Here is a 9,262-nt window from a genome sequence, read left to right on the forward strand (position 1 = left end):
ACTTTCAAGAGGGAGAGTTGGTGCGTTTGCCCATAATTATTTTTTAAAAAGGCACAAAACTATCTTAGGATTTTTTTTTAAGATTTAATTATTTATTTTATGTATGCAAGTACACTGTCACTGTCTTGAGACACACCAGAAGAGGGATCAGATCCCATTACAGATGGTTGTGAGCCACCATGTGGTTGCTGGGAATTGAACTCAGGATCTTCGGAAGAGCAATCAGTGCTCTTAACCGCTGAGCCATCTCTCCAGCCCCATTTTAGTTTTCTTGGGCTGCAAAGCACCCACTCATGAGGCTTACCCTAAAGAAATACGGTCTAGCATCATTTGGAATCAAGTGTCATCAGGCCATTCCTTCTAGAGGAGGGTCTATCCTCTGGAAGGCCTGCCTTAGCCATAAGTCCTGGTATCCCTGGAGTAAACACACCTCTCTCTAAGCAACCTGTTGTCACACAGCCTGTTTCCTTGAGAGCTGGTTTGGATGTTCTAGCAGGGAGGTGCAGCCATTCATATAGCTTTGACACTCTTGATCAAAGACTGGTTCTCCTTTATTGAGGAAGGTCACTATCTCCCACCAATCAACAGCTTTGAGATGGACCTAAATGGAGTTGTGAGGAAGACAGACAGGTCTCGCCAGCCAAATCAGTTATTCAAATTTCTCCATCAATGAGATGACAGATGTGGCAGCCAGATGGCCCTCACAGCTTGCTTTCCTATCATAATTATTCAGTTGTTCATTCAGGTGTTTGACGAGAAGTGTTCCCCATAGGCTCACCTATTTAAATGACTGGTCCTCCATTGGTGGCACTATTTCAGGAGATTATGGAACCTTAGGAGGTGGAGCCTTGTCAGAGGAAGTCAGTCACTGGTGGCCAGCTTTGAGAGTTCATAGCCAGTCCTCCTTCCAGTTTGTTTTCTCTGTGTTCTGTGTATGGTTTTAGGTGTTACCTCTTAGCCTCATGCTTTAGCTGTCAGCTCCCATTTGTCCCCCACCATCACGAACTCTACATCTCAGATAAATTTCTTCTTCCTTAAATTGGTTCTGGTCATTTAAGACATTTTTTGAGTATGTATGTATGCATGTATGTATGTATCCCGTGTATGTATATCTGTATAGATGTACCCACAGAGACCAGAAGAGGACATCCCATTCCCTTAGCTGGATTTATAGGGGATTGTGAACTGTGAACACAGGTGCTGGGAACTGAACTCAGGTCATCTGCACAAACAGTAAGCGCTTTTAACCATTGTGAGCCTGGTCATGGTGTTTTAGGACCTCTCCAGCCCTGGTCCTGGTGTTTTTATCACGGCAACAGAAAGTAACTAACACATTGATACAGCTGGAGTCAGAGCCCTCATGTGTGCTGGGTAAGCATTCTACTGCTGGGCCACACCCCAGCTTTCCCTCTGCTTAGAAGAAAAGCAGTCATTGTACTCAGGGTCACCCTAATCCAGCATGACCTCATCTTAACTACCTACTCTGCAAAAGCCCTATTTCCCACACGAGACTGGAACATCAATATAGCTTTTAGAGACTACAGCTTCAGAGGCTTGTTTATACCTAATGAAGACTTTGCTGCCCCTGCGGGCTGTCTGGGTTCAGAATAAGCAGCAGTCCAGGAGGATAAACCCTCACTGGAACTGCAGTCTTCAAGACCCACAGCTGATTCACATTGACTTTGCAAACTCACACACATTGTTAACTTTGTGGGTGAATAATAAGTGCCTACAAATGATTGGCATGGAACATTTAGTGAAGGGAGTGGTTCTGATGCTAAGGTCCTGTTCCACAATTGGTTCTTGATTTGTCAGTAAAGAAAACCAGGAGCTAGTTGTTGGGGGAATGGTACAGGCAGGATTTCCAAGTCCCAGGAGGAAAAGGCAGACATGAGGAAGGAGAGAGAGTCTTTCCATTATGCTTTGGAAGAAGAAGAACGCAGCAACCATGTGAGGTCTTTGGGGAAGCAGGGGAGCTGGAGCCTCCACTACAGGGGGGTAGCCAAGGATGTTTGGTAGGGGCTAGTAGGACTAGCCACTGAAGTTTAGGGCAGGTGGAGAGACAGAGATAATAAATTGGTAAGGGCACACTTTTCTAGGCAGGAGAGAGTAACACCTAGCAATTGAGCCTAAAAGGCAAGTTGTAAAGTAACAAATTGTGTGTGTGTGTGTGTGTGTGTGTGTGTGTGTGTGTGTGTTTTATCCGAGGCTTCAAGGGAAGCTTAGAAGGTAGTGTGTGGTCACCTCCTGGAACCAAGGTAGGTAGGTTGGTAGCTCAGCCGGTCCAGGAACTAGGAAGGTTATATAATACTACATACAACAGTTTAGGCTGTTTTAATTAATGAGGCACAAAGTCATTTAAGCTATTTTTTTATCAACCAACTGTTTACTACACAGCATGAACAAACACAAAAATCAAGCATTTTCCAGATCTTGCTGACAAGCCTATGGTGTCAAAACTCGAGAAACTTGATGCAGGACTAGGAGTTAAGAGTCCAGCTAGGCCTCATGGAAACCTTTCCTCAAGCAGAAATAAACAGGGGTGGTAGCACACATTGAACTCTGACCATCACAAGTGTGTACACACCCACACATGCACCTGTAAAAACAAGTCCCCCATCTCCAATGGCCTATTCTAATCTGTTCTGTGTATTTATTAAAGATAACAAATTTGCCTTTATTACAAATTTCTCTGCAAACTAGAAAACCTAAAGATCTATTCCAATTACCTTCCAAATCAAACTAGTTACATTGTTTCTCAGCCCCAGGTTTGAGGTTCTAAAATTCACAGAAGGCTTTGACTCATGCTCAATTCTCAATGAATCTAAATGTCACACATCATATATAATTTAAAGGTTAACAAGTAGAAGAGATTCCCCAGCACTAAGAAAAGTTTAATCTTAACAAACAAAAAACAGCTTTCACATCTGCTGCGTGGCACCGTTAATGGCAAGGACAGTGTACAATTCGAACTGTCCTAATTCTTCCTGTTCTGCCCGATTTTAGCATTCTCAGAAGGATCCCATCTGTGATAATGGCAGAGAGTGCAGAGACATCTGAATGGCTCATCTCTGTTCTCATTTCCTTCAAGCTGTCTTTGTCTCTGCTCAATCCGAACAAATCTTCTCATCCTTGCTACAGGTTCTTTCAGCACCAACAACAGTGTGCGGACCCTTCTCTTGGGAAAAGCGCTTTGAACTTCCCTCATGATTCTTTCACTTCTGTTCTCCACAGGCTGGTTCTGAATCTGGTGACGAAGGCTATGACGACAACAATATGTTGGCCACTTGGCACTGGGGTTCAGGGTTAGCTTTTTCATGACCTTTACTAGTGTCTCTGGTTGTAGGATTTCTGAATCATCGGATGAGTCCTCTTCACCTTTCCTCTGAGATCCATCTTTCATCTGAGCTTCTGGTACACAACCGGGTCGACTTTCTCTGATGGCTCGTCCACAGCAGTGGGCAGAAGCCTCAAACACTCGCTCTGAACAAAATTGCTAGTTAATCTTTGGAAAGACCTAAACTCAGGTCCCAACTAGCAGAGACTGAAGTCTCATTTAAGCTTTACTGAGAGCTAGGATCCAGGTTGGTGGTACAGAGCTTACCTGGCATATGGGAGGCACTGGGTCCCATTTCCAGCATGGCAAAAGAAAACAAAAGATAAATTATCACTGAATTTATAGTAGGCTTTGGGTCCCTTGGGATTGTCTCATTCAATAAATAATGAAATTACTGGAAAACCGCACTAATTAAAATTTTGTTTTGATTTGTTTTTGTTTTTTTCAACACACACTCTCACTATTTAGCTCTGGCTGTCTGGGAACTCACTCTGTAGACTCAGTTGACCTTGAAATCACAGAGATCTGCCTGAAGTTGTGTGCTACCATGTACCCAGTACCCACAGAAGTCAGAAGTCAGATGAGGTCATCTGAGCCCCTGGAACTAGAAGTACACATGGTTGTTAGCTGCTATGTGGATGTTGAGAATTTGGGTCCTTTGAAAAAACCTCAGTGAGTGTAATAAAACATTTTAATAGAAAGCTGCTTAGAGGAGAGAAGGTTTTACCTGACCTACAATCCTCGGTGATAGTCCATCACTGAGGGAAGTCAGAGCAGGAACTCAGGCAGGAACCTGAAGCAGAAGTCATGGAGGAATAGCGTTCTGGCTTAATCACTTATAGGCACATGCATAACTTGCTTCCTTACATCGCCAAGGATCTCCTGCCTAGGGCTGGTACCTCCCACAATGTACTAGGTCCTCCTATATCATTTACTAATCAAGATAGTTTCTCAACATGGCAACATGGCCACAGGCCAATTTGATCCAAGTAATTCTTCAGTTGAGACTTCTCTCAGATGACTTGAGGCTGTGCTAAGTTAGCAAGGTTGACATGATAAATGTTTTTTTTTTTTTTTTTTTTTTTTTTTTTTCCGGAGCTGGGGACCCGAACCCCCCAGGGCCTTGCGCTTCCTAGGCAAGCGCTCTACCACTGAGCTAAATCCCAACCCCGACATTACAAATGTTAAAACATACTTTTCACAACCAAATGACAGAAGATTTACATAGACTAACAGTTGTGAATCAATGCCCTAGCAAGGTCAACTTGGTCATAGACCACATGTAGCCACCCATCTTGCCATGTGGCCTCTGCTGCCTAGGTACCTCCTAATGGCAACCCGTTCTTGCCCTGGGATCTGAAGATCTTAGTAGGCTGCTGATTGCCACAATGGGAACACTGGGAAGAGTTTCATCGGTCAAACCTTTGCACCTCTGTTTTCAGCCCAGCAAATTTCCCCTGGAATCTCTGGAGCTAGGCCTCGGGCTGTGGTGGGTGCTGGTAGGTGAGTGGAATGGGAGTTGGGTGGAGAAGTCTTGCTACCAGAATGGAGGCTAGAAACGGAGTGCAGTTCAGAGGAGGGGTAGAAAAAATCTTACATCTCCAGGTTCTTCCAAGGGTGAATGAGGTCTAAGGACAGTCTTGGGTGACCAACAACAATGTCACGACAACTCCATAGTGGGGGCCTCTAGTATACAGCAGGCTCTGGATGCCATCCCAGCAATAAAACACTGTTTTCACAAGCACTGGAGGTGACATCAGCCTCCAGAGTGACTGGGCCCTGGTGACTCAGAGTCCATCAGACCTGGGGAGGGCTCCTGCCAAGGGCTCCTCTGTATATAGGAGAGCTAATGTGTGAATACCCACCCTGGGTTTCAGAGCTAGAAAGGTTCTAGCTCTTAGCCCTGAAGACTAGGTCATGTGATTTCTGATAATTCCTGGCTGAGCATGTCCTGGTGAGAGGTTCCTGTTTCCTGGGCCTCTCTCTTTGTCATCTGGGATGTGGCTCACTGGCCTGTGGTGCTGTGGGCAGGCTTTGTCTAGAGCTGGACTCTGAAAGAGGGGTTAGGTTAATGCAAGATTGGGCCCACTTTTTTTTTTTTTTTTTTGAGTAGGGTCTATACTGCATTACAGGTCTGAGTCACTATGCCTGGTTTATACAGTGATGGAGATTGATGCTAGGGTTCATGTGTGCCAGGCAAGCATTCTACCAAGCTGTATTTCCAGGGCCAGAAAGCCCCAGCTTAAAATACCACACTCTACTTTGTCAGGCAGTCAACCCCAAAACAAGCAGATGCCTTGCTCAGCAACCCAGGCCTCCTGTCCTTTCTTTATATCTGTTCCTTTGGACAGTTATGTCCTTCTTCTGGGATCCTCTCCCTATCTGACCCACCACTAGTTAGATTCCCCTCATTTTTCAGAGTTTACCCCAAATCTTATTTGTTTGTTTGTTTGTTGTTTATTGCTCATTTGAGACAGGATTTCTCTATGTAGCCCTATCTGTCCCAAAACTCTCTATGTAGACTATGCTGGTTTCAAACTCACCAAGATCACCTTTCTTCCTTCCAAGTGCTAGGAATAAGGGCATGCAAAAACTATACTGTCTCTATTCATTCTTAAGATTTATTTTATTTTATGTGTGTGGGTGTTTTGCCTGTGTGTATATTCATGCAGTGCCCATTGGAGACCAAAAGAAGACCTCTGATCCCCGAGAATTGAAGTTACTGATGATTGTCTGATGGACTGTTGGTGCTGGAAATCAATCCACAGCTGATGGAAGAGCAGTCTGCGTTCTTAACTGCTCAGTCATCTCTCTAGCTCATATTTTATTTATTTATTATTTATTTTTAATTAATATGTATAGATGTTTTTGTCTGCCTGTATGTCTGTGTACCATATACAGTCAGTGCTCAAGGAGGTGAGAAAAAGGTGCCAAATCCAGTGTAGATACTGTAAACTGAACCTTGGTCCTCTACCAGAACAGCCAGTACTCTTAACTGCTCAGCCATTTCTCCAGCCCCTGTCTGTCTGTCTGTCTGTCTGTCTGTCTGTCTGTCTCCATCTGTCTGTCTGTCTATCTCTATCTATCGGATGCCTGGCTCCAAATCATACTTTTTTAAGATTTATTTTATGTATATGAGTATATGAGTGCACTGTAGCTGTCTTCAGACACAGCAGAAGAGGGTGTCAGATCCCATTACAGATGGTTGTGAGCCATCATGTGGTTGTTGGGAATTGAACTCAGGACCTCTGGAAGAGCAGTCAGTGCTCTTACCCGCTGAGCCATCTCTCCAGCCCCTCCAAATTGTATTTGTAAAAAATAAAAAATATTTTGTTTTTTTGAGACATGAGTTTATAATACCCGGACTTGCTACTTCTCACTAGTGGGGCTATCCTTGGACATCTGACTGGCTGGACTGAGTGCTGAGACCACTGTTGCGTGCAATCACACCTGGCTTTTGTGGCACTCTCTGAGGGATAAGTGAGGTGTACTGTGTAACTTGGCTCAGCACTGTTATGACAAAAAATATGCCCCTTGCGGGGTATTTTTGGCCAGCCTATGTCAACTTGTAGCCCTGAGAAATTACACCGTACAACAGATCTGGTGTAAAAGTGATTTGTTGAGGGAAGGGGGCATCTACAAAAGGGATAGAGGGGGCTGGAGAGATGGCTCAGCGGTTAAGAGCACTGACTGCTCTTCCAGAGGTCCTGAGTTCAATTCCCAGCAACCACATGGTGGCTCACAACCATCTGTAATGGGATGTTCTCTTCTGAAGTGTCTGAAGAGAACTACAGTATACTAACATATAAATAAAAAGAAAAAAAATAGAGGCATACAAGTGGAAAGTGGACATGTAGATAGACAGATGAATGGGAACAAAGAGAGCTGGGGTAGCTGGTGGTCCGTTCTTCCCAGCACACACCTGGCCATGGCAGGTGATAATAAAAGCAGTTCTGGGTCTCTGAGAGCAGGCCAGGGGAATCACCTGTACTAGCACAGTCTCCTGTACCACAGGCTGAATCTGGTCCTGGCTGTCAGTAGACACTGCACCATACATAGTAGATGCCCAGCATAGATCAGTGGTGAACAACCAAATGAGTGACCAAGTCACACAGAGGCATGTCTGTCAGACACAGGGCTGGGCTGATTGTGACTTCCATTGAGGCCTTCCTCATTGTGAGTAGCATATCCACCCTGAGTACCAGGAAGCCCTGCATTCTTAAGAAGTTTCTTCTCCAAGAGGAGAGCCTCCCTAGAAGTTTGATGAGCTGGACTGAGGGTCCCTCAGGGCCAATGCTTATGTGAGGAGGCATCACATATAGCCATGGAGTTTGATCTCAAACAGATCACTAGGCAGGAAGGGATACTTGCTTTCCTTTGCCCAGCAGCCACTTCTCCCAGAATCCACTTAGCCTTGATGCAGTACATTCAAACAGTCAGAATACAATGTGTGTGGCACCCTTCTGTGCCTAATCAGGGCCAGTAGGCTTAAGGACACATTACCATGAGGGGGAAAGCCAACCTTGAGGCCCTTGGCCTTCCTGGAAGACAATCATTCTTTATGGATGTCTTGGCTGATGTCAGTCTAGGCAAATACCCTGAGGCAGCTCAGTCAGTCTAGGAAGGCGTTGTGGGGTAGACCTGAGAATCCCCATGGGCAGCCACACCCTGACTGCCTCCAGCCTGTACCAGCTCGCATCTGCACCAGACAAGGCAGGCCCTTCTTGAACACTCACGGCCCCAGCGAGCTACAGCTCTGTCCACAGCAGCCATCTGTGCCCTTAGCACTTCCTCATGACATTGCTGTCTATGCTGCCGTGGACTCTTCTGAGGACACCTGGAAAGACAGACTTAAGGGCTAAGTATGGAAGCTTTAACACCAGTGTAGGCTTGAGAGCCTTATACTCCCTCTGGGACCTGCAAATGGCTTTCCCAGCTGTGCTGTAGAGTCCTGTGAACCCACAACAGGACATACATATGCACATCCACATATACACATCACTATCATGCCTGCACGCGTGCACACACACACACACACACACACACGCACACACATAGGTCCCCACACTCATGCCTGTGTACACCTGCCCATTCACATATAAGAAATATCAAGGGGTTGGGGGTTTAGTTCAGTGGTAGAGTGCTTGCCTAGCAAATGCAAGGCCCTGGGTTCAGTCCCCAGCTCCGAAAAAAAGAAAAAGAAAAAAAAAAAAATATCAAATATAAAAACATAAAAACCTTGGAGTACCTTTGCAGTTGTGGGCTAAGATATACTGAAAAGTCACACCAGGCAACATATCTCACAGAAGAGATTTATTGGGGGTAGTTTATAGGCAAAGGCTGCCTCAGAATTGAGAGACCAAGCTTGGCAGAGATGGGAGACAGAGCAGGCTGTGGTGACCCTTCTAAAAGGGCACTCATACCCCATGCACACTTGGAGACTATGGGACTCCTGGTGATAGTGGAGATCCATTTGGTGCTGGGTGATGATGTGGCTCCTCCCACTGAGCCTCTAAAAGTGGGCGGGGCGCGGCCGAGGCGGGTGAGGCGGGAGCACTTGGTTTCCAACAACAGGTGCTTGGATATCCTGTCGTATCTCTTGGCTCTGATTTGCTGCACCGGGTATCTCTCTACACCCATGTGGGCACATCTTTCTACTAAAAACGCTGTTTTCTTTTTCCCAAAAGCCTCAGTTGCTCTCTCCTTTCTCTCCAGTGGGTAAATGTCATCCCAGAGCTGCTGGGGAATTATAGGCAGGAGACAATAAAATTACAACCTTAATTTTTCCCCTAAGCTCCTCTAGGACCTGTGCTTTCTGACTGACTCACCACACTGGTGCAGTGCTGCAGGGTCCTCAAGACTCATCTCTGTATAAACTGATATGGTTAAGGATAAGGGTTATTTATTTATTTATTTATTTAGAAA

At 45.4% G+C, this 9,262-nt stretch overlaps 1 pseudogene; it reads right to left on the minus strand.

Moving 5' to 3' along the window:
• Positions 1 to 2,943: 2,943 nt before the first annotated feature.
• On the minus strand, positions 2,944 to 8,977 carry LOC116904500 (annotated as a pseudogene).
• Positions 8,978 to 9,262: the final 285 nt, after the last annotated feature.

Source organism: Rattus rattus, chromosome 6 (assembly GCF_011064425.1).
Source record: "Rattus rattus isolate New Zealand chromosome 6, Rrattus_CSIRO_v1, whole genome shotgun sequence".
Classification (NCBI taxonomy): Eukaryota; Metazoa; Chordata; class Mammalia; order Rodentia; family Muridae; genus Rattus; species Rattus rattus.